The sequence below is a fragment of the Podarcis tiliguerta genome (genome assembly GCF_965153285.1).
Source record: "Podarcis tiliguerta genome assembly, chromosome: 7".
NCBI lineage: Eukaryota > Metazoa > Chordata > Lepidosauria > Squamata > Lacertidae > Podarcis > Podarcis tiliguerta.
The window spans coordinates 46,385,635-46,411,341 of record NC_139540.1 but is presented as its reverse complement, the minus strand read 5'-3'; the positions used below and the strand labels follow the sequence as shown (position 1 = coordinate 46,411,341).

The following is a 25,707-nucleotide window of genomic DNA, read 5'->3' as shown; positions in this document are numbered from 1 at the left end:
AATGTTAGCCACTTTGAGACTCCTTCGGGTAGTGATAAAGCAGGATATCAAATCCAAACTCTTCTTAACACCTTTGACAGTGGCTCAGAAGAAGAAGAAATGCCTTTGGGAAATAGGTTGGACACTGCACTGAAAGAGGATGGAAGTGTTCACCCACAGAGTGATGGCAATATGTGAATGAATTGGTTGTGGTCACATTCATAACCAAATGAGGAAGCATTGCTCTCAGTCTTCATTGGCTTTCATTTTTGTCTCATGGTTTTGTTACACAGACAAATCAATTAAATATATAGCATTATGACAATATCACATTCACTACAATGATACATTTTCAGCTGGAATTCAAGAAAGAGAATGATGTTCTAAAGAGATGAAGCAGGCATTCCTATTTCTCTCAAATACTATTTGGTTATTTTAAGTATATAGTGATGTGAAACACATTACTAGTAAAGAAAATTAACATCATAGGATGCCCAGTTTCAAGAAACCTCATGGTGTTCGTTCTGCTGATTTTGGGGAAACTGGGTATCCCAAGTTCCTGCCTGTTTACTTCTTTTATAGTTTGAGTTTCAAGGTTTACTCTGAGTAGACACATTGAAATGAATTAATATGACTAAGTTAGGTCTATTAATTTAAATAAATCTACTCTGAATTAAACTTAGTTGCATACCACTCATTTTGTGGAACAGATATATTGGGGTGAGGAAAGAGGAACTAATGAATTCTTGGATTTGAAAGTGATGAGAACCTTGGATAAAAATGCCAATAATGACTATCAGGCAGAAGTAGGGAAGACAACTTTGGGTAGAACTCAGAGTTTATAGACTAAAAAAGTAGTATATTTCACATTATGTATTTAATCTTACCTAGTCGTATCCTCCAATGACAACCTATTCATAGGAATTCAAGTTGCACAGAGCCCAGAACAGGAACGGAATAGCAGAATGCTCATACAAATAACAAATAATAGTGATCCCTTAGATCCTAAACCTTAGGAGCTGGCAATCAGATGAACATGCTCCCCAATTAGAATTTTGGAATAATTCTGCTTTATTTCCTGCCTGTTTTGTTTAATTTGACTGGGTTAGAGCATATTGAAGTTCCTCGAAGCTGATTGATTATCCACACAATTTTGACTTTAGAGAATGAGCTTAGTGTTTCTGAAAGTGGAGTCAGTGCAGAGTGTGTGCCTAAGAAGCCTTTTGGGCTTTGACTGAGATAAAATGATGATTGCTTAGAAAGTCATTAGCTTCTTGCTGGTTTTGTTACTCTTTGCACAGCTTTACAGTTTCATCTGCTTGACAGAGCTGAATAAAAAACACACCAATCCTGACAATTTGTAGGTGTCTTGGGAATTGCAGAGCATGCTACTGAAACATTTCGTTTCAATGACTTAGCACAACAATTGATAAAAGTGAAACTTCAACTGAATATGAGTGATGGAAAAGAGATATAGCTAATACTTGGAGTAGATAAATGAATAGACCCATGTTAGTCGTGTTCATTATTTTCAGTGGGTTTACTTTGAGTAGGAGTAACATTGGATACAGCTTTCATTTTATTTATTTATTGCATTTATATACCACCTTTATCTTCCAAGGATCTCTAGGTGGCATAGATGGTTCTCCTCCTCCTCCTCCCCTTTTCATCCTCACACCAACCCTATGAGATAGGCTAGGCTATGAGATAGTGACTGGCCCAAGGTCACTCAGTGCGCTTCATGGCTGAATGGGGATTCAAACTTTGTGGTCTCCCAGGTCCTATTCCAACACTCTAACCATTACACCAGACTGGCTCTTGGCTTCTAGTTTCAAAGGAAGTGTTATAGATTGTCTTGAAAAATGGATACCATGTATATGATGTATAGCACCTGGAAACAAATTGAGAATTTTTTAAAATATAGAGCAATACGCATATAAGCAGTGGACACAGCATGAAGAAGAACAACTATTGATGTAACTTATTTGTTTATTTGTATGGCCTTTATTATTTTCATTGAAAATGAAGTGAAATGAATAAGGATTTAGTCAGTAATCACTTGCCTATCAAACTGTTTAACCAAGATAATGTCTTCAAGAGACCACAATTATTTAGGGCCTCATTATCAATAAGGACCAGGTTTATTCCTTTGGTGAGTGAGACCTGAGAGAACAAGCATGTAATGAGTTTGTGGCACTAGTACCACTTAAAGGAAATATAGTTAAAAGTGTACATGCAGGCAAAAGTATGCACATGAATGTTCACTCTTTATTCCCATTGCTGTTTCTGTTGTGTGTACAGATACTTTGGTTTGTAAAACTTAGGTCCAAACAATTCCATGAATCTTTGGCTTCATGTCCAGCTTGTTCTTTTTTGGTTTTATTTGATTTTACACATTTAGTTATATGTTTTTCAAATAAATTAATGCAGGATTACACCAGTCAATCAGAATAGATGTTTTGGTCGATTTTGTTAGAGCTCATACTGAATGATATCGCCAATTTGGTAATAATATATAGAGAGAGGACTTATTAGTTTAGGTATTGTCCGGTAAGGGGATGGAAGAGAGAGGTGTAGAATTGCTTTTATAATTGCCTGACATGTGGCATCCCCAAGATTTATGTCTATCATAGCTAGAATAAATAACAACAACAACAACAACAACAACAACAACAACAACAATTTCTTTCTACCCCACCCATCTGGCTGGGTTTCCCCAGCCACTCTGGGTGGCTTCCAGCACAGTATTAAAATACAGTCATTCATCAAATATTAAAAGCTTCCCTAAACAGGGCTGCCTTCAGATGTCTTCTAAAAGTCAGATAGGTGTTTATTTCTTTGACATCTGATGGGAGGGCATTCCACAGGTTGGGCGACACTACCAAGAAGGCCCTCTGCCTGATTCCCTGTGACTTTGCTTCTCGCAGTGAGGGAACCACAGAAGGCCCTCAGCGCTGGACCTCATTGTCCAGGCAGAACAATGGGGGTGGAGATGCTCCTTCAGAATATGAATATGTTCCATGATTCTTTAGACTGAGATCTCCTAGTCGTGTTTTGTTAGAGGTGGCCATTTGCTCTACTGCTTCATTGAATCACTTCTGTCTATCTATGGGATTCTTGTTTGATAGTACAAATTGGGGGGGGGGGTCACCGAAGTGGTAACAAATGCGGGGGGGGGGGGACATGCCTGTACAGACTACAGTTGTGGATTTCATTTTCTTGCTGCAAACAACTTTCTTCCTTATCCATAAAGATAACAGTGCTAAAAAAAAGTAGAAGGATTCTGGTTTGTACTGTAGTTTCTTCTCTATGTTCATATGCTGCTTTATACCTCAGAGGTGTTTTAATTTAGTCTGTGGATTTTGTGCCTGAAGGCTGTTGACTAAGTAGGTTAGTTTATTACACTGAGCCTACATCACTGATTTTACAGAATTAAAAGGGCCTCCTTTTTGTATGATGTTTAAAAATATTACATACCAGCCTGACTGTAAGATTTGTAGGATATCCTTTCAATGAACACAAAAGCGATGATTGTGGCCATGCATTTTCAATAAATATTCAGCTGAGATTCTGAGTATATAATTGATCATTGCATGCAAAAGTTGTGGATCAGTTTGGAGACTGAGCTAGAAAATGTCATTAGTATTTCACTTGTTTGATGTAGGAAACTATGACTGCCATGCCACGAAGCATTTATTCCACTGCATTAGAGATGAACAAATGCTTCAATGTAATGAAGACAATACTAGCTTTTGACCTTTTTGAAAATGAAAGACCTGAAAAGTTTGCAAAGAGCAATTGTATGTGTAGAACAAGTAAATGAGGTTTATTCTGTGATTAACATCACAATCCTATACAGTGGTACCTCAGGTTACAAACGCTTCAGGTTACATACGCTTCAGGTTACAGACTCCGCTAACCCAGAAATAGTGCTTCAGGTTAGGAACTTTGCTTCAGGATGAGAACAGAAATCGTGCTCTGGCGGCGCGGCAGCAGTGGGAGGCCCCATTAGCTAAAGTGGTGCTTCAGGGTAAGAACAGTTTCAGGTTAAGTACGGACCTCCGGAACGAATTAAGTACTTAACCCAAGGTACCACTGTACCTGTTCTTATCCTGAAGCAGAGTTCTTAACCTGAAGCATATCTGTACATATCTACTTAGTTCATTAGGATATGAAACTAGATTAGTATGCATAGGATTGCAGTTTTAAGATATATGCAAGAGTAAACATATCTGAAGAGGTTCTTATAGTTTACATGCATTTTTGTATAGCTTTGAGAACCTAAAAACATAACAACACCCAAGCTGGCCAGAGAACATGTTAGGATAGGTATTGATTGATTGATTGATTGATTGATTGAATGGTGTGTGTACTATGGATCAGGATAGTTCTCAGATACTGTCTCCAAAATTCCAAAAAGAACTTGTTGCATAGCAACACAAGCAGACTGACAATCTAAGTAGCCTACAATAAAATAGCTGTTATGAGGTCTGTTTGAATAATTCCCTGTAGTGGTTCTTTCCAGACATCATATGTATGCAGCATGTTGCAAAGGGCGCAAGACATTTTCCCCAAGCCATCACTTACCTTTGTGGGGTGTTTCAAGTGGAACAGCCACCATAAGTATTTTAATTATGCCACCATGGATACACCTGTGCTAGGAAGAAGAAGAAAAGGTATGCAGGGTAGAATGAAGTTAGCAAATGCCTAGCATATTTTGGATAGGAAAAGGCACAGAAATATGTTGAAATAGATGTTTCAAATAACATAGAATCATAGAGTTGGAAGGTACCCAAGGGCCTTCTAGTCCAACCGTGCATGATGTCCCTGCGTACTAGAACAGGCAAGTAATGCTGACAAATCTTAACCAAACAGCAGAGAACATGGCTGCAAATTTTTAAGAATGTGCCTTATTTGTGGAGCATAGAGCTGCAGAAGCCCTAATCTTGCTGTGGAACAGTGCAATCCTTAGCGCCCATTCTAACACTGTGGAGCACGTTTTGCTACCTGGTATAGTGCAGCGCCACATGCTAGGAAACAGCCTGGATGATGGCTAGAGTGACTTTTTCCTTCAAGTCCTCAAAGTATCAGAAGCCTGCTCCACAGTAACTCAGGGCAGAGGTTTTTGGTGTGGCTTCCCCTGTTCTGTGCAACAGCATTCCTGTTGAGGTACAACACACGGCCACTATCTGCACTTTCTGAAAACAACTGAAGACTTTTTTTGTCTCAGCAAGCTTTTCCCAACTGGATGCAAAGGTTTCTGCCTTAGTTGTATTGCTTATAAACCATCTTGAGTTATTTTTGTACTGTTTTAAAAAACTAATTTTAACTGCTTTTATTATATGTTTTGTAAATCATCTTGGTACATACAAAAGGGAATTCATAAATAATAACTCTCCTACATTGACACGTGTGGGGGTACTCACATTGGCATTTTCTTGTGTACTCAGTCTGTACTTAGCAACAAGCAATTAATTGGCCTCTTGAATTGAAGTGCGTAATGAACATGCTCTTCCGATCATGCCTGTTGGTTGCACTTCTCAGAAAGGGCAACACGGAAATAGTAAACAGCTGCTAAGAAAAAAGGATTAAGGGGAGTATTTTTCTCTGGGATAGTAAAAAAAAAAAAAGTCCAATTGTTAAGTACTTAACAAGTACTGAGAGAAATGTGAAACTTCTCTGGGAAAATTAATGTCCCAGATAATTTTTTTATTTATTTTAAAAGTCATTTTATTACTATCTTGTCAACTTTTAAAATAAACAAATAAATAAAATTAAGGTGCCCAAAATATCTCCCTGTCTATCAAACAGAAAAGCTGCATAGATAAGTAGTTAGTGTAAATGTTAATTAATATATGGTGAAGATGACTTACAAACTTTAAAAATGTTTGTGAAATCCTTCGTTCCCCTAAAAATACCCAAAAGATAATGACTTATATTCTATAGCAGATACCCCAAAAAATACCCAAAAGATAATGACTTATATTCTATAGCAGGGTTTCATAAACTTGGGTCTCCAGCTGTTTTTGACTACAACTCCCATCATCCCTAGCTAGTAGGACCAGTGGTCAGGGATGATGGGAATTGTAGTCCAAAAACAACTGGAGACCCAAACTTGGGAAACCCTGTTCTATAGTTTCATGATGTGACATAAGAAACAGATAGAAATCTCATTGAGGGCCAATTTATCAGTCACAGCCAGCTGCTTATATACAAATTTTATTTACTCATGGACTTTTCATATGAGCACTGTGGACACTAGATGTATTTTTTTAAAAGCTTTTAAAAAAGCATTTTCAGAACTTTTAAAATATGTGTGTAGATTCCACCTGCATCTGTAGGGAGAGAGCTCACGTAGTATCTAAACTTCTGTAAGCAAGGGACGCTTGAAATACAGACTTCTATGTTCATGAAAATTGCATTAGTTCTATTCTCATGTTTCATTAAATCCACATAATGTAGATTTAAAATTGTGAATTGCTCAGGGGACACAGTTGATTAGGTGCTATAGAAATGCCGAAATATTTTCTTATGTTATATTCATTAATGTATGATATTGTGGAGAAACAAATTCAAAAGTGGGCCTAAGAACTGATTTGGATGGATGCTGTATCTCCAGACGTGCATTTTAAGGACGGGGGGTGGAGAATGTCTCTCAGTTTCATGTCAGATTTGCATGTGACTGCTGGGTCATGATGCGTTTGGGAGAAAGGGCAGGAGAGAGATTGAACAATTTAATAAAAATAATTTTATTATTTTTAGATAATAGTTAATAAAAAAAAATCACCATCAGGTCCCAGTTATATTTTTAGATATAACAGTGTGGGGAAACAGGCTTGATTCTAAAGGTGCTTAGCTGTAAACAGAGGGCAATTCTGTTAGCAGAAAGTGTTTGTTCATTATATGCTCAGATCGTTCCTGCTTCAATGTCCTATCTCACAAACCTCATGAACGGATTTATTTTTTTTAAGACACAGGAAGAGGGGTGGGGAATATTTGGACCTCCAGATATTCTCATCTATCAGCCTCATGTTAGGGGAGTTGGAGCTGATGTTCAGTAACATCTGGATGGCCAGAGGTCCCCTGCCCCCATTTGGGAAGCTTCCCAAAGCTTCTGTAGTTTATCAAATTACTATTGATCAAAGTACAAATTATGAGTTTTAGCAGATTATCAGATTACCAAGGCAGCTGTTATATGAAGTCACCAATAGTTACTAGGGTGGGTAAATACCTTCCACTTCCTGTATTGTGGACTAGGAATCAGAAGGTAAATCCCTGTTTTATTCTGGGGAAAAGTGGAAGGGACAGCAACCCAGAGTCTTATTACAATAAAGATATTGTGAATTCATTAGTGGGCCAGCTCTCTTCTCATACCCTTCCCCCAGCTTTGAACTAACATCTAGCCTGATGAAGTGTTTTGGTGGACTCAAAAGTTTTCAAAATAAAGTTATTTATTTGGCTACAGAGGACTGGCAAACAATGACCTGAGAGATAACATAATCATTCCTGAAATAAGTGGCAGTGCTTTGTCCCAGACGGTTCCTGCTCCTTGACACCACTAGGGAGCACATATCCATGCCACATCTCATGCTCATTTGGAAGATCTTCCAAACCTGAGAAATAATTTTGAAGGAGCATGTGCAGTGCATTGCAACAGGAAGGGAAGGGTAAGAAAGGTCTATCCCATGAGCAGAGCTTCAGTTATGGAAGTTAGGGATCCAAATCATTGGGTTGTATCCGACTAAGTTATATTTGCAGTAGAGCCACTGAAATCAAATGACCTAAAGTAGGCTACAATCCAATCTTCCTTTGCTCCAGCTTGTGGGTTGCCCCTCCACCCATCCCTACTAGCCTCTACTTGCAGAGAGTGGGGACATTGAGCCAGCCCTAGATCTGCTGCATCCTGAGTCAGTCTGCACTGTACCAGCTCTAGGTGGGCCCAGGAATTTGCTACCTGCTACCTGCTACCCTGGCTGGCATGGACAATGGGGCTGCAGATATGGTGGTTTCAACACTGAGTAAAGCTAGGATAGGTTTGCATTGTCCTGCCCATCATGTCCATTAATTTAAGTGGGTATACTCTGAGTACAGCTAACATTTTGCACAGCCTGGTATTTATATTTTAGATACACCCCTTCAATAAGTTAACTGAGTAACTAGATTCTAGTTAATACTAATAGATTGTATTATATAATAGTACTATATAAAACTAATAGATTGGACTCGCGGTTCCTTTCCAACAATATAATTGTCTCTCATTTATCTTCTCTTATGTCTCTGCCAATAGCTTTCATAATGGTTTTTTGCATTTGTCATGTTCTGTGGAAGCAGCATTCTTTGGAAGAATGGTGGCCTTCGTTTTGTTTTCTGAGGCAGTCAGTCAGCATGTCCTGTTAACTTGTTTGAGGTCTCATTTATACTGTTTCAGCACTTTCAAACAATCAGCCCTGTAGCCTGGGTATTACATTCTATGGTAATGTTGAGTTCAAAGTTGCATTGACAGCAGCAGAGCACAATGCTTAAAACCCTTAATCACGTTTTACTTTTAATTGGTTACCAAATCCAATCAGTTTCCAGAATATTTTAAAACAAATTGTCAGTTTACACAAATAAATTGGAATGGTAAAAACTGCCATAACAATAATAAGTATGCCTGTTTTAAAATTCCACTGAAGTCAGTTGATTTATTTGTAGAAAAGCACCCTGATAAAATGGAAAAATAGGTTGGCATTTAACAATTTTCTGTTTCATGGCGTAATGTCCTTGCCTGCCCAAGCAGTATGATAATCGGGAAATATAAACATACAAAGATAAATCTATCTGCAGTGCAGACATAATAAAAGGACCTTAAAGGAAGGACGCTGATTATGCCCAAGTGTAATATTCAAAACTGCTACATACAATTCTGATTGTTTTCAGAGGTTACCATGATTGTTCTTCAGTATAAATGTAGCACAAAATTGATGTGCGTGTTTTAATTTAACATTTTTAATATATCTGAAATTGCTTTTTATTTATTTTGTCTCCATAAATCTGATAGTTCAACTTAGATAGCCCTTCAAAAGTGCTCTGAATTCAGGAACTATTCTTTTGGGGGTCTTTAGACTATTGTTTGAGGCCTCAGGTTTCTAGGCATATGAAGTATGTATTAAGCATGTGCAGCCATGTTCTTCCTAAAAATCTACTTTCTCACTCCATAAACAATAATCTGAGTCTTCAATGCAGGAATGATGGGACGTATTCCTATTTGGTAAAATGTCCCTGAATTAATCCATGTTACTTCAACTGTTGTAATATTTGTCTGATAGTAAATAATTTCCCAACTAAATGCAGAAATGTCCATTAGGATTTTGGTAGATGGGCAGTAGGAAATTTGCTTCTCTGTGGAGGTAAACAAATAAAGCAGCTCAACTGAACTTGCCTTTTAAAGTACTGTAAAACAATTCTGCAAAATTAGGTACTCCTAAAACTCGCTGGTTTTTTTTTTAGCAGACTTTAGTCCAGGGTAAGGCTGGAAGGCTTTCTGCTGTTGAGAACTCCAACTCCCATCAGTTCCAGTCAGCATGGCCAATGGCCAGGGGTTGTGGGAGGTGTAGTCTAGCAACATCAGGAGGTCAACTGCTTTAAGGCTACATTCTGCATTTAATTCTACTTGCCTGAGTTTTATACAATTTTCATCTCCTACCTATCAATAAAGTTTTCTTTTTCTCATTAAGCACAATTAAGCAAAATTTCTCCTTTTGTGCTCTGAAAGCTCTGGAATGTAACATAACTGCTTGAAGCAGAAGCCTGATATGAAATTCTCCTGTCCTACCCAATGCAACAAAACAGGGATGTGAAGTCTTGTTGCAGTTCATAGCTAAGCATCACCATTGTCACATTCCAGGTGCTACATTTTTCTGGAAGAGGCTAGATAGAAATGTTACCAATCTTAAAAGAAGAGGGTGAAAATGAGAGACCCCTTTTGCCTTTTTATAGTTTTTGGTATAATTATTTAAGTAATACACTGTCTAAAGCAATGAAAGATGCATTATAGTTCCACTAATTTAGGATAATTTATTGCACATAAATTTACTGCGGTTTCAGAAGAGTACATAATCCATGCATATAAATGAAGCAAAGAAAGAGTACACATTAGATCTCATTAATTACTCAACAGCTCCTGAATTGTCTTCTGCCTTCTCAGTAAAGATCAAAAGAAGAATGGTTACTGTGTTAAGTTTCACCCAATAATTACATGTTTTGGGGAACAACCATCAGCACCCTTAACAAACTACAGCTCCTGGAATTATTTGGGGAAAGGCACGACTGCTTAAAGTGGTAGGACAGCACTTTAAAAGTATGCTCTGAATGTGTCCAAGGTCTGAGATGAATCTGCAAAATTCTCAAAATTGTACAAGCCAGATTCCACACCACTCATCTGACAGTAAGAAAGAGCACAATCTCCCTTCTCCCTCGTAAAGGATTATTGTGGGAGAATGAATTCTGAAAGGCTGAATCCATGCTAGAAGGGTTAATGTAAATTCCATCCACTAGTCAAAAGGAGTCAAAGTTATAGCTAATTTTTGATTGCTCTAATAATAATAATAATAGGGGAGCACAGATCTTTATTTTAGAAAGAGTGGTACAGATTGAAGCAGAGAGAGTGTTGAGAATATACCAGGTTACTTACTTATTTACTTACTTACTTACTTACTTACTTACTTACTTACTTAAAACACAGATACAAGGTGAACCTTGAGAACTGTGCACATCCCTAATAGTAAACTACAGATAAGATATTGAGGGAATTTAACTAAGTTGAACAGAGAGGCAGGTAAATACTATTACTAAATAGAAATAAATTCAGGGGTCACCACACCTGTTTTCATTGTGGGGGCATAGGATACAATCCTATGTACACTTACTTGGAAGTAGGCCTTATTGAACTCAATTGGCGTTACTTCTGAATGCACTATATGGTTGTAGTATCAGACTTGCAACACCTGAACAATAGTAAAGAAACAAGTACTTCTGAACATGTGCATATATGTGTTCTTACAACCACTGAGTCATCACAGGCAGTCCGGTCTCCATGTAATATTAGCTAGAAGACTGCCAAGTTCAACGGCATAAGTTTTTAACTGGGTAAAACAATTAATATTTATTAATATTAACAATTAATATTAATATGTATTCCTCAAAGTCTAAGTTCAGTGGGGATTACTTCTGAGTAAATATTGCCATGTAGGTTTTGCAGCTTTAGTAACTCCCCAACTCCATCCCTATTCTGATATCTTATTAGAAGGGTAATTGAGGACAGTTGATTGAAGACTACTGCTCAGCTAAGATTCAGTAAGAATAATATGGAAAAAAGCAGCCAATTATTATAAGTCTGTGGTACAAATCAATAGCTCATGCTCATCTGGAACATTATGTTCAGACCAGTGATCTCATCTCTTAAAAAGGAAAAGGGAAGAAATGAAATTCAGAAGAGGAGAACAAAGGTAAGATTGTTTACCCCGGCAAGGAGATTGTATACATAGGTAAAGTGAATATGCTGTTCTCTCTACTTGAAATAGAAGAACCAGGAATGTGCCATGCCTTCAACAATAAGAAAGTATTGTATTCTTAACCATTTTGTAAGCCCAGATGGGCTGGAATCCAAAGGGACACATGTGGTGTACCATGCACTCCTATCCTCATTAATTAATATAAATCTATACCTTTATAATACCAATTTATATCACAATATATTTAAAAAATGGCTCACTTTTCTATAAGCCTTTTGTTTCTTGTCTGCTGTCAGGAGCAGGAGCTGACCAGGGGCAGCTCAGCAATAAAACACCCGGTGTCAGTAAAGTTAACCCTTTATTCAGATAAACCAAAATAGCACAGACCTAGTGATGGCAGCAACTCTTTCCAGTAAGTCTTGCTCAAATGAGGCAGTTGTGAGGACTGAAGATCCCCAGCTTCCCACTCTCTAAGGTTCTTCCCCTGGTTCCTTCCCCAGCAGCCTGAGACTCCACCGTCTTGTTTCTCTTTGCTCCGCCCTCTTCATTTATCATCGTGTTCTTGGAGACCAGGCAGGAGGGGAGCTGGTCACAGCAAGAGAGGCAGACTCCCTGGCTTCTTCAGCAGGCTGACTCATCTCTGTCTCTTGCCCACCCCCACCTTCCTGCCCCTGAGTCTGAACTACTCTCTAGCCTTTTTCATTTCCTTTCCCCATGTTTTGAGTTTGTTTTTTAAAAAAGAGAGAATCCAGTATGTATGTCCTAGTTCCTTAGAGGAAGGGGAAAATACAGATATAAATAATGCCACTGATATACTTGGTTCAGAGGTCTCATTGACAGTACTTTGCAAGCCAAGGTAGTGTGATGACTAGAATTGTATGCTAGGAGTTGAGATACCCATGATTCAAATCTCACTAGGTGGCCTTTGGCAGAACCTTGAGTAATAGTTACAAAACTTACAAGGTTGTTGTAAGGATTACTGAGATCATACATGCATAGTACTTCCAATGCACAAAACTCAATATCTTACAATCCAAACAGTCAGTCCCCAGAGAGATACATTCATATGGAACTGGGGGTCTAATTACCAGAAATAATACAACCTCTACAGAGTTGTGCAGGTAGAGTATACTTGTTGCACAAATATATCCCATTCCATTACATTCCTGGGACCATTTTTACCAGTAAAAGACCTGCAGGCCTTTTGTAAGGTGCATTTTTTGTAAGCAGCGTTTGCCACTTTCTACTTCAGGGTGGCCCCCCTGGTTTGAGGAGCTTGGAGCTATATGCACCGGGAATGAGACACTCCAGTGTTAGCACAGGAGTGAGAACAGACCACAACTCCCATCATTCCTGACTACTGGCTCCGTTGGCTACGGTTGATGGGAGTTGGTGTCCAACAACATCGGGCCACAGGATCCCCATCCCTGCTCTGCATATTCCGTCTTCTATATGAAGGGCATCCAGGCACTGTAAGGTTTGTAGCTGAGCTATAGCCAAGTCTTGATCTTGGCTTACTGGTTGTGATTTGAGGGAGACAAAAACCCATGAGTCAAGGTTCACACTTAAAGCTAAGCCAGACCATGGCTTAGCTCCTGCTAATGCAACAGCCGCAGAACCAGGGAAGAAGTTAAAGCTGCTGCTGCTGTGATTTTTGCTCAAGTAACCACAAACTTTATCATTCATGCTGAGCCATGGTTTTGACAGCATTGTGTGTGAATTGGGACACTAAAACTAGCAGGTTTCTACTAATTTGGCCAGTAGCAGACTGAGCTATGAAGTAGCAAGTCCCCAGTTTGAATCTTGCTTCTGCCAGTTTCATAATGTGGTTTCAGACAATCCATTTTGGCTGTAGCTTTTCCACCGGCAATAAACTGACCTACCTTTCAGAGTTCTAAGGATTATAGCAAGATCAGGTATGTAAAATGCTTTAAACACTCTGTAGTGCAGTATAATGCTAAGTGTTACATGTGACATCCTCATCATACTTACATAAACGTAAGTTGCGCTGAAACCAATGTGACCTACTTCCAAGTAAAAGAATGCTAGTAGTGCTGAAGTGCTAGAATTTATTATTACTGTAGACATGCCACTAGATTGTCGACTTGTGTCAAGCCAGCTTCTGATCTTATTCTTTTTAACTGCAATTGTGTTATTGCACCATTGACTTTTGGGTATGTTTGGTTCAGGAGATGTGGCCAAAATTAGCTGGATCTTGTAAATCCAGACATCTGCATTGCTGATGAAGAAAAGTGCGTTTGGTGGGTTGTTTTTAGCATATGGTATTTTTTGTTGTTTACTGGAAGGTTAGTTTTTTTTCTCTGCTCGTCGTCTTTTTTTTTTTTAAGAGCTGGCAGGATCTTGCTTCTCTTTTCCGTTTTCGGGGGTCTGGGGAGGCGTCTGCACAATTCTGATTTGCTGAAAAACGCAGAGGGCTCGTCCTGGGTAGAGCCTCGCTGTGCTTGCTGCTGCTGCTGCTGACGCGTGGCTCTTGCTGCTGCAGCTGCTGCACGTCCTTGTGACGTGCTGGAAGCCGACTTGGATCCCGAGTCCCGGCTCTTCCTCTCCTCGCAGCGCTCTTTTTGACAAGGTACACAGACCTCTGAGTCTTTGCGGTTGCTCGTTATTCCCGTGGTGTTTTGCGCGCGTTCCTTCTGCAAAGCGGCTCTGGGAGGGAGGGGAGGGAAAGGGGGCTCTCGAAGGCCTTCGCCTTCTGCTCGGATTGATTTAAGTCTCCCGTGAATCGTGATGCATGTTCTAGAAGCCATTTTTAAGTTAACAGTTGTCCGTGGTTGAACATTTCGCATGCACTCGGCCTGCAGAAGGGCGCCAAGCCGAGAGGCTGCGGGGTGGGCAGCTGCTCTCCTGGCGCTTCCTCCCTGGCGAGGAGCTGGCAGGCAGGAAAGCCGCTTCCCCGCGCCCCGAGCGAGGGGCTGCTTTGTGGCCTTGGCCCCTGGTGGTCCCCCTGGTTTGAGGTGCTTGGAGATCTGAGTTAGGCGGGGAACTCGCTGCCTGCTGCATTTGCTAGCGCCGGCCAAGGTCTCCCTGCTGACTTAGGGAAATGAGTAGGGGTGGGAGGAAGGGCGCGCGAGGGGGGGGGGGAGGCAGCAGAATAAAGCAGTAACAGGGAATGGCCTGGGGCTTAAGTCGGAAAGGCACGGTCTGCCTTGAAAGCCGGGGAAAGGTATGCTTAGGCTGCAGCCGGGCGCCGGCGGAATGGCCGGGGGCTCGGTGCGCGCGCGCGTGGGTGGAGCATGATGGAGCGAACGGGCAGCATTTGCAATCTGCGCGTGAGTTGACTTTGCTGCGACGGGGTGGCTGTGGCTCTGCAGTGCCTCCCCCTCCGGAGTTGCCTGGGGCTTAGGAATTCTGGAAGAAGGGAGTCTGGGGCGGCTGGGGCAGGGCGCTGTCGTCTGGGCTTAAGACGAGCGAGAAGGGTTGCGGTGAGCTGGCGGAAAAGGGCGCTTGCATCGGGCTCAACGAGCATAGCAAAAACCTGCAGAGACCGAGCCCAGGTACCAATAAGCTTTTGTCCTTCCTGCCTGCGCTGCCCTTCCGTTTCACCGTGAGAGCTGGCTGCTTGGGGCTGCCTTGCTTACCTTCCTCAGCAGTGCCCGTCCTAAGAAGCGCGCAGCTGGATCAGGCCAGAGGCCCATCTAGTATCCAGCATCGGGCTGTCCCAGTGGCCATCCAGATGGTGCCTTTCCATGGGGCTTCGTGGCCTTGCCCCCTTTCTGTACAGCCTTTGATTTGACTCCTAGGAGATAGGATGCCCTGCTTGTCATACGCCTTCCGCCCCCACTACGCCTTCTCTTGGTGCCCAGGCGCAGCCGTGGGCATCTTCTCGAGGTTGCCCCCTTCGCGCACCATGACTGGCCGTTTCCATTTCTTCCAGTATGGCAATATTGACCTTCCTGGCTGTGGTACTCTTTTATTGAGTAACGTTAGGGAACTTAATGGTGGAGGGACGTGGATGTGATGTGAGGTAAATAAACACCCTCCCCACAAAAAAACCACAAAACTTATCTAAACTTCGGTGGTGGTGGTTATGAAGCAGTTTTCGCAGCAGGATGGCGTCCCAAAGTAGGGGAAGTGGCAACATTCCCCTCCCTTTCAACGCCATGTGGTCTGATGTAGCAGGTATCCTCCTGGGCAGACTTTTTGCTGAGCACAGCATCGTGCATCCCTTTTCCTTGCTTACCTGCTGGGCCTCCTTCAACTTTGGGCGGCTAACTCATTTGCAGAGTCTGCCGCAGGCACGGGGAAAGAAGCTTCCGCCCTCAGCCCGTGCCTGGGAACTGGCCTTGGCATCGTGCTATGTCTCGCCCCGCCTCGCCCGTGGGTTCCTGCTTGTTCCTTCTCTCCCCTCCCTCCTTCCCCACTTCGCCTCTCCCCAGCTCGTGGCTTCTGCAATGCGGTGGGTGTGGTTATATAGTAAATTGTAGCTCTGGACCTCTGCAGTGGAAGCGCTGTCTCCTCCTGCTCTCTCGCTTTTGCATTCCCAATCCCAAGGTTCCCTATGGCTGCATGTCTCTCGGCTGCAGAGTTGAGCTTAAAGTTGGGGAAGAAGAAGCTGCTGCGAGCTTAAACGGAAAGATCGAGGGAAACAGCTGGTATTAATCAGACGTGTGCGATGGGGGAGGAAAAAGAGAGGCGCTCGGAGAGGGCTAGTTGAGTCGGGAATCAAGCGGAGCGCTTAAATCGCGGGTTAGGGTTGGAAGTGTTACTTTCCTCCTTCGTAAGTGCTACTTTGAAAGAATGACTCAGTAGCCGATCACCACCGCTTACCTGACCGCAAAGTGGGGTGAATTCTACAGCCTGTGATGATGAAGATCCTCTTGATGCCAAGGGTTTGAGGACGGTGTAATGCATAGTGTAGTAGCAAGTAGAGAGAAGGGTTGGTATTTAAAGGGTGTGGTTCAGTTATCAAACTTTGTCGAGCATTTAAAACTGGTTTCATGTCCTATCTTTGAGCATGTGGTTGAAACTTGCAAGGAAACTTGTTCTTGTTAAAAGACGTTAAAGATATAAACTGGGCTGGATTTTATTTTAAAATGCTTAAAAAATATTATTTCAATAATTTTTAAAAGTTACATATGCGATTTTTTCCCCCTGTAGGTTGCTTCATTACCTTCTATAAAACATGTTTAGTGTTGTTTGAATAGTGATTTTAGCTGATGTATAGTTAATATAGCTTAAATTTGTATTCAGAGGACTAATTTAGTCCTCTTCACATCAGTTTCTTTGCAAGTGAAAGCACATTTATTCTTGTTCTGGAAAAAGTAGCTTTGACTTTACCCTAGAGAAGTTTCATATTCAGTTGTTACTTAAAATATGCATTTTTAAAAAGAGGACTAGGATGAATCAAGGTGTGTACATGTAGGCAGCCTGATCTATTAAGTCTCATTGAAGTGTTTGGGACTTATTTCCGAGCAAAAATGTATAAGATTATTTGCTGGTTCCCTCGTTTTATTCTTCAGTTTTCAAACTTAACTGGTGGTTTTTAATGTTTTAAAATGCACTTTTAACACTTGTCACTCTGTTGTTCTATGTTGTTCTGTTTTACATAGGTTAAAAGGGAAATACTGTGTTCTGCAAACTCAACTGCCCCAGATACCTTCATTTAAAATGTATCATTGCATTTCAGTGTGATATTGGTACTCTGCTAGTAGTGATATTACAGAGCAGCCTTTTACATTCCATGAAAAAGTAAGCCTAGTTGGTTTAATGGGACATACTCCCAGTTAAATGTATTTGGGATGTCAGTCCTAATCATGATCTTAATAACCACTGAATTGAACTGGAGCGCTAGAGTGGAAGTAAAATTGATACATCAGGATAAAGAGACAACCTATCCTGAAAAGAAACTGCTACAAGTTTATTTTTCTAGTTTCCACTTGACAGTGTGTCTGGCAGCATGGTTGCAACCTAATGTGGTCATTATCCTGGTAATGGCAGTGGTCCATGGGTAGAAACAGCACGTCACCTTAAATACATTTTGGCATGGAGGGAAATAAATGTTTTGTCGTTAATTATATTAATGCCGCCAACACTCACATCACTTTGTTTTTGAACTAGCTCCTCATGAGGCCAGTGGATGATTTATAAAACTATCTGTTATTGCAGGAAGTGTCTGCCATGTTGTAAGCTAACTTTGAGCGGACCTTAACTGCTGCTGTAGTCTAATGTTATAGGAAAAGAGGGTGGAGACACAGAAGTCTCTAGAATTGTAGCAATGGAGTCCCTATTGCTGCTTTGACCATGACATCACTTTGGCTCAAGGAAATGAGGGTGGGGCAGTGAGACAGTCTGTCTGAGCCATATTTTATCATAATACATAATGCTGAATAGATGCAACTAATGTTTCCCTGTTGGACATTCATTTGAAGGAGGGGCTAGGAGAGATGAATGTGGAGTTTGTGCTTGCATATGTGTTTGCAAATAAAACAAGCCGAGTTGAAGACAAAAGGTCAAAGCGGTGTTCATTGCCCATGTACTTACAATTTTATTCCCCAAATTATAATTATGAAAATTTCATTGTTTGTTAAGGAATGTGGATTGGTAATGGGTTGAGTCAGCAAAGCTGTCCTTGAAGAATAGATGTGCAGCAACATACATGAATGTATTTCTCTTAACATTAATGTATCCACAACATTATTAAGATGAGAAGGTTGTCTGTGAAGACCATTGTTGGGACAAAATACACTTACAAGATTATATGGTTCAGGTGAATGCACTACTGTATTATAAGTAAATAAGTAAGAAGTGCTGAGACAGGAAGAAATTAGCATATGTTTCAAATTCTGGTTGTGTTGTAACAGAAGTTTTATCCAAGCTGTGTGTGTCTGTGTGGTTAAAAATTATTATGTTTCTTAATATTTTCTATATTTTTGTTGGAAGCAGCCCAGAGTGGCTGGGGCAACCCAGTCAGATGGCAGGGGTATAAGAAATTATTATTAGTAGTAATAGTAGTAGTATTAATATTATTATTATTAGTAGTAGCAGTAATGAATCAGTTGTTTTCGAAATACATTGCAGATTTTGTTGTGCAACAACTCCAGTTAAATCAAGTGAACTCATGTCAATATGATTTCATGTGTAGGCGATCAGGCCAGTGCCTTAAGTTTAACAAAAGAGAGAAATAATTCAGTCTAATTGTTTCTGAAAGCAATCGTGAACAAGTAAAGCAAGATGCCATGTGACTGCACACATAAATTATTTTATTTGCCAACAAACATACAACTTTGTAAATATGATTACATTCCATCTGTGTCTAGAACTGGGATACACTTATTTCACCAGAATGTATTACCTGTAGATTGATGGATTGCTTTTACCCAGCAATTGAAATTTGCCAGGCACATTTTGCACCTGGCTATCGACCACTTGCAACCAAGTGAAGATGCCTGGGTGCCAGGATGGTGCCTGACATCTCCACCACCTGGAAGTGCATGTCTGGGATCTTGCTTGTTTTCACATACTAACAGCATATCCTGTAGAATGTTATTTTATCTGTACAATCAGAACAGATTTCAGGAACCCAAAAGTCTTTTGAGCCCTGTCACCCAAAAATGGCAACTAGATATTCCACTTTGATGACTGTAACCCTGCTTTAAGGAGCCATTTGACACCTAGTGCATATGTATATGTATATATGAATTTTTAACACTGCCTTCACCGAAGAAATACAAGTTGTAAAAACATCCAAGAAATGTATGCTAGGAGGGATGTTGAGAGAAATGCTAACTAAAATTAATTTCTGTAACAGGCAGCTCATGATTGCACCTCTCCAGACTTTAGATTTTTAGTTGTTAAATTAAACATGCCTACTATTGTTAATGTTGTTGTTGTTTAGTCGTTCAGTCATGTCCGACTCTTCGTGACCCCATGGACCAGAGCACGCCATATTAACTATTGTTAATATTATATAAAATATATAAAATATGTTTCATTAATTTTCATTAAATATGTTTCATTAATTTTTTAACCTTTTACTTATCCAGTAGAAAGACTGATAGAATTATTTATGAAATATGCTTAATGTCTTCCTATCTTTAGACTAATTTTTGATAAATATGAGGTCTGATTTCACAAAGCTGTAACCAAAATAAATCTTACTGAATTTATTTCTTCATTCAATGAATAAAATAACTGGTATCACAAGATATTGGGTAATTGCTGTGGTCCAAAGACATAAAACTTAACACAGCATCTTTTGGTTTGTTTGTGGACATAAGGTCTGAAGATGACCTTTGTGGTTATTACTGGTAAAAAAACCAACAACCTTGCTGTTTTCTGTAGTCCTCCAAGAGGAGAAACAGAGTAGAGTGTAGGAAGTGAAAGTCTGGCACATCTTAATAGCTTCCGCAAGGGAGATTCTGCAGGCTTTTTGTTCTGTCTCCTACCATGTTGTCACTATAGGCATGGGGGCAGAGGGACCTCTAGAGAAATGTAATCTGCTGGATTTCTGAGAAACTAAAATTTAGTTGTCTCAAGATACTTTGTCTCTGACCATTCAGTGTCTCCTTACAAATTACATATAGTTTCAGCAAAGTTTATAATTTAACTTTGTGTACTAACAAAATCAGATTGATCCTGAGTCTACCCTGTCTCTTGAGGTTTGCAAATATGTGTAATCCTATGCATATTTGTTGGGAGGTAAATCCCATTGACTTCAAGGGCACGTCCAACTGAATAGCAATGAATTGGCTTGCACTGATCCAGCAAAAGTGTTGGACAAGATTTCTAGTTATAGATTGAAGTTGCTTTGATCTGAGATTTGAGATGAATATACAACTTGGCGTCTTGAGAAATATGAAATCTCCTAACTAACCACATGAAATATCAACAAAATATATAGCATGACCAACAGCATCTGAAAGAAAACTAGTTTTGGTATGACCATGGTTTCTCCCAGGCCTTGCTATGTATGAAGTGAAATGAGATGAACAACCTGTCTTTTAGGTTTGAGAATCCCACATTAAAAGTAATACAGATGCTAATGGGATTGGCAGCCATGAATGCATACAGAAAGATATGGCAAAGAGGACAATGACAAATGTAAAACAAAATGGTAAAATTTGCAGGCGTTATCTATATACACTTACTGCAACTAGGCCTCACTGACTGCTGTGAGGCTTGTTTCCAAGCAAATCCATATAGGGTTGCATCTTAAAGCTGCAATCTTAAGCACATTTATTAAGGAGCAAGTAACAGTGAAGTTAGATTTTAAAACAAAAAAACAAAAAACACAACCTTAATATCACACTGTAAAACTAAAATATGTGTATCTGCCCTGTGGTAAAATTTCTTTGATGATTGCAAATTTAAACTGGGATGTGGTATTCTCCACAGAAGATAAATCATGTGAAATCTGTTCCCAGGTGTGTACTGTACATATGTCAGGGGGAATGTGAGCTGAACAGGTAATGCACATAACAACTGGCCATTGTGTACATTCACAGATTGTGGAGAATGTACACACATGTCCATGAATTGTACTCATTTCCCAGTTGGTATGCACATTTTCCAAGAGGCTTTGGCCAATGTGTATATCTTCTCAACTGCAGGCTGCTTGCAGCTTGCAGGCAATGATTTGCCCAGTTTTCAACTAGGGATAGAAACCAAGGGTATGTATGCATAATTTCTGGAGAACAGGCACTATTGCCCAGAGAATGTAAAAATGTAGCTGAGATAGGCACATCCCCCAACTTCTGTTGGGACATTTGCACAATGGCCAGAGAATTCATAAAAGGTTGTTGAGATATTAACAATGCCCAAGGCCTGTTGGAGAATATGTATATTGACTAAGAAATTAGTAGAATGCATATTCTTCATGAGCTGTAGCAAATTTGTACAATGGCCAATAGCTATGCTCATTAGCAGCTCCTGTATGTGTGTGTATGAGAGAGTGTGTGTGTGTGTGTGTATGTATGTATGTATTTATGTATGTATGCAATTGGTAAGGCAGGCTAAACTCTTTGGGTGATATCCAACTAAGTCATACTGAGAGAAAACTCACTGAAATCAGTGGGTCTCCTCTTAGTTTGACAAGTGTTGGATGTATAGCCTATTGGGAGCTGGTTTTTTGGGGGCATATTTCTTTTGTCACAGGGAAACTGGAGGAAAGGTAATGTTACTAGTTGAGATTTAATATTGGAATAAAAAAAATCTATTTTTGGTCTGACTTCTTCGTCTTTCCCATGGATTTTTCTGTTGTAACCTTTTCAAACAAGATCTTTACAGCACATGGAAGCATGTTGGGGGTGTCCATTTTTATTGCGCTCTTAGCTGCTCAAACACATATTATGAAACCCTTTGCAAATTGAAACTGAAGTATTGAAACATTGCTTAGCTAGGTTGGCATTCAGTTGACCTTTTCCCTCAAACACTGGATGTTAGGAGATTTTTAAAAACTGGATGAGCAGGTAATTTTGAATGGGGGCAAAAGGAGGTATGAGAGACACTTGCAAGTTCCCTTTATCTATTTATATAGATTTGTTCTTGCCTGAATGGTTAAGGATTAGCAGTGGTAGAAGTATGCTTCTCTGAACTGCATCATGTGTGCGATAACAGAAATATAGTTCATGTCAGAACACTTATTAAAAAGAATCTGCTATTCATCTGTGGTAGCTTTGAACTCTTTTATATATGGTGGAAGAAGCATGACTCTGTTTAGTTTTTGTTTAGGCCTAAATAAAGCCTACATTAAAGCCTAAAGAGAGCAATTTTCTCACTTTGTAAAATATAACAACACAGCTCAGGACATCAAAGTAGGAGGAACATCTGTGGCTTGAATACTGTTGTGCAGATGCCATTAGTTTAGTACCCAAGAAGTGTCTAGCAATACCCAGTATGGGCCAGTGACATCATTAGGGCCATGCTGGTTGCTGCGGACCACTCCATGGGTGCTATGTCATAGCATCAGCCCATTTCCTTAATGTATCGCTACACAAAGGGCCTCGTCTATCCTTCAGTGAGTGGATTTCAACACACACTGTGTCAAACACCATTGCACCATGGAGATAATTGTGTGCAGGGGTGCCATCTTACATAAAATAGGAGGGGCAGGTAAGCCCCACCACACATAATTGATCACAATATGTGGTGCGCACACACCATTTGAATGGCACCACTTATCAAATTTGGGGACCCCAGGGCCTCCGTAAATATTTTATTTAGGGTCTGAAGGCATGTCAGGCCCTGGCCAAAATCCAAGCTCTTTCCTCCAGTGTATATTGCTCTACTTTCAGACATGGATTGTTATTGTTAGCACCATGTCCAACTCAGGATCGGTATCTGGTGATTGAATTCATGCCTATATAAGCAGTTCATATTTATTTAAAGGCAAGCTAAGTTGAAGCCAAAACCTGTGTTAATCAGAATATGAGTAGTTTCCAATTTTAATGGTACTTCTGAACAGTAAGTCCTTTTGAAATTATGGTTCTGTTTCTCATCCTCTTCTGTGGAATCTCTAATGCACAAGAGCCTATAAATATCATACACAGTGGTACCTGCATTGAAGAGATGCATGATAAAAATAGATGATGGGAGAGAGGAGAAAAAGAAAGCAGTGAGCGATATAACCACTCAAGGTCATTTAGCAGTGCAACCCAAGAAGAGAAATAATATTCTGCTGTTCCCAATACTGATGTTTTGTGTGTAAATGAATTTTATTACATGTACTGCATTTCTCCAGCTGTTCAGATATAATTTCAAGAAGATAAATATATTTTTAAATAAAAAGAAATTATAAATGTGAGATATAGAATAGAGATGTTAAAATATAATTTAAAATTCTTGTTATATCTAATTTTAACTTTAAGAACTTGAGCTTGTTTTCCCCTCTTCCCTCTCATTCTATTTTTTCTTTATGTGTGATGTCTTTTTAGGTTGTAAGCCTGAGGACAGGCACTATTTTAATACTGATTTTTGTAGGCTCCCTAAGAGATTTTTTGACTAAAGTGTGGCTATAAATGCCATATATATATATATATATATATATATATATATATATAATCATATATATATATATATATATATATATATATATATATATAATCACCTTCAAGGAGACTACATTAGAATGTGAACAGTTACAGAGGAGGTCAAACAGATAACAGGAGGTGTGGACCTGCTAATGTAACAAATAGTGATTGTTTCTTCAGCTTAGCAGAGAGTTGACTAAACAGAGAATATAATAGCACTAGCAGATACGATCAGTAATAGTGTGTGGAAAGATAGCTCTTGTCTCATGGTGTCTCACACTGCAAGAGCCAGGATTTAGCTAATTGCTTTAAAATTGAAGGGCAATCAGTTTGAAGTGAACAAGAAGTAGCATGCTTTCACATAAGGGTTGATGTAAGAAGTTTGTTCACTTTCAATTTTGCAGTAATATAAATGTATTCAGTCAGTAGAGCATGAGACACTTAATTTAAGGGTCGTGGGTTTAAGTCCCATGTTGGACAAAAGATTCCTGCACTGCACACTGCTGGACTAGATGACCCTCATGGTCTCTTTCAATTCTGCAATCCTATGATTCTATTTAAAATAGGACCATTACATGCATGAGTGGTGGAAATAACCATGGTTGGATATCAGGAAGAATTGTACATTAAATATTATACGAGTACTTCCACACTTGTATCTGTTTGGTTAAGATGTGTAAAAGCTGGAGAAAAGCTACCAAGCATAAAGTCTGCATTCTACGTGTTCTTTATGATAACTTAGGACTTTGATATGCACTACATGTTTGTTTTATGTGGTTTGCCCTTGGGCCTGGTCTGGAAGCTCCAGCTAGTGTGTAAGTCAGTGTCTAGGCTGCTGATGGGGCCAGACCTTCAACATTATGTGACACCTCTGATAGAAGGTCTGGACTGCAGGCCCATACGATTCTGGGTCAGGTTCAAAGCTCATGTGTTGATGTACAAAGCCCTGAATCACTTGGATCCAGTGGCGTAGCATGGGTTGTCAGCACCCGGGGCAAGGCAAGTAATTTGCGCCCCCTAACCCGTGGATTTGCGCCCCCTAACCTGTGGATTTGCGCCCCCTAACCCTAACCCCCAGATGTTGCGCCCGGTGCGGCCGGCCCCCCCTGCACCCCCCACGCTATGCCACTGCTTGGATCCAGGATAACTTAAGGACTGCCTGAGTCTTTATATCTCAGCTTAGTTACTGAGATCATCTAGATGGACAATGATGGTTGTTCCCTTAGATACGGAGGCCCGACTGGCCTCCAATAGAAGTTGGGGATTTGGTGTCACGCGCCCATGCTGTGGAACACTCTTGCTGCAGAGGTTCAGCAGACACCCTTGCTTTTGACTTTCAGGCATCTCTTGAAGACCTTTTTATGCAGACAGGCCTAAGCAATTGGTTAAAATATTCTCAATTAGCCAGTCATTTTAATGATTATTTTGCACTGTTTTTAATGGTGTATTATGATTTGTATACATTTTTTTGTACATCACCCTGATATTTTCTGAGATGGCAGTATATAAATACTTTTATAAATAAGTACAAATATTTACATTTTATCTCTTCGGTAGCACTGCTTTTTTGGTCACCCACTTGGTTGTCCACTGTCCTCCCCCACCCCCTCCCAATCCAGTATTGCTGCTCAGGAAACAATCTGCTTTTTTCTGATATCAAAGCAATGTCAGGGAGCCAACTGACATCAAGTGCCCTGTGAAAAGGAAGAAGACAGTGAGGGAGTTAGACAAAGGTAGCATCAGGGCTGACCATCATAAGAGCTAATGTTTAGCAACTGCCCTGTAGGAAGGAATATTTAAAGCTGGTTTCTGCTTCAGGGGGCATGGTTGTTTTGTTTTGTTTCTTGAGCATGTGTTGTGTTTTATAAATGCTTGATAGCCGCTTTGGGGACTCCAATTGAAAAGTGAGATATAAATCTACTAAATAAATGAAATAATTTGGAACTTTGTGCGTGCACACATCTACTACTGTTGTAGGTAACACATTTTCATTCGTTTGTGTCCCTAAATTACACAGATAGCAACAAATTATAATGGGTTACAGAATGTTTCTTAAGTAGCAGTAAGATTTTTGTGGTGGTGGGGATCAGTAAACAATGCAAAGTCTTTTGCTAAATTATCAAAAAGTGTGAAAATAGTAATGGCAATGCAATACAATACAATACAATACAATACAATACAATAAAATATATATGTTATCCTCTAAAATGGGTAAATAGGTGGAGAAAGTGTTATCAGGAAAGAGCTCA

The 25,707-nt window shown here is 40.0% G+C and overlaps 1 protein-coding gene across 50 annotated transcripts in view; it reads left to right on the top strand.

Moving 5' to 3' along the window:
- Positions 1 to 25,707, top strand: part of EPB41L3 (erythrocyte membrane protein band 4.1 like 3) — a 129,373-nt gene that overhangs the window by 26,857 nt on the left and 76,809 nt on the right. For 28 of the 50 annotated variants that reach the window (XM_083450076.1, XM_083450061.1, XM_083450059.1 and 25 more), the window contains exon 1: positions 13,897 to 14,061. The exons of 17 other annotated variants lie outside the window; for them this stretch is intronic. The gene's annotated coding sequence lies outside the window, so the exon portion shown is untranslated. Of the gene's footprint in view, positions 1 to 13,896; positions 14,062 to 14,569; positions 14,656 to 14,736; positions 14,762 to 15,909; positions 16,085 to 25,707 lie in introns of those variants that run through there. 5 more of the 50 variants (XM_083450090.1, XM_083450066.1, XM_083450056.1 and 2 more) reach the window with 3 other exon arrangements.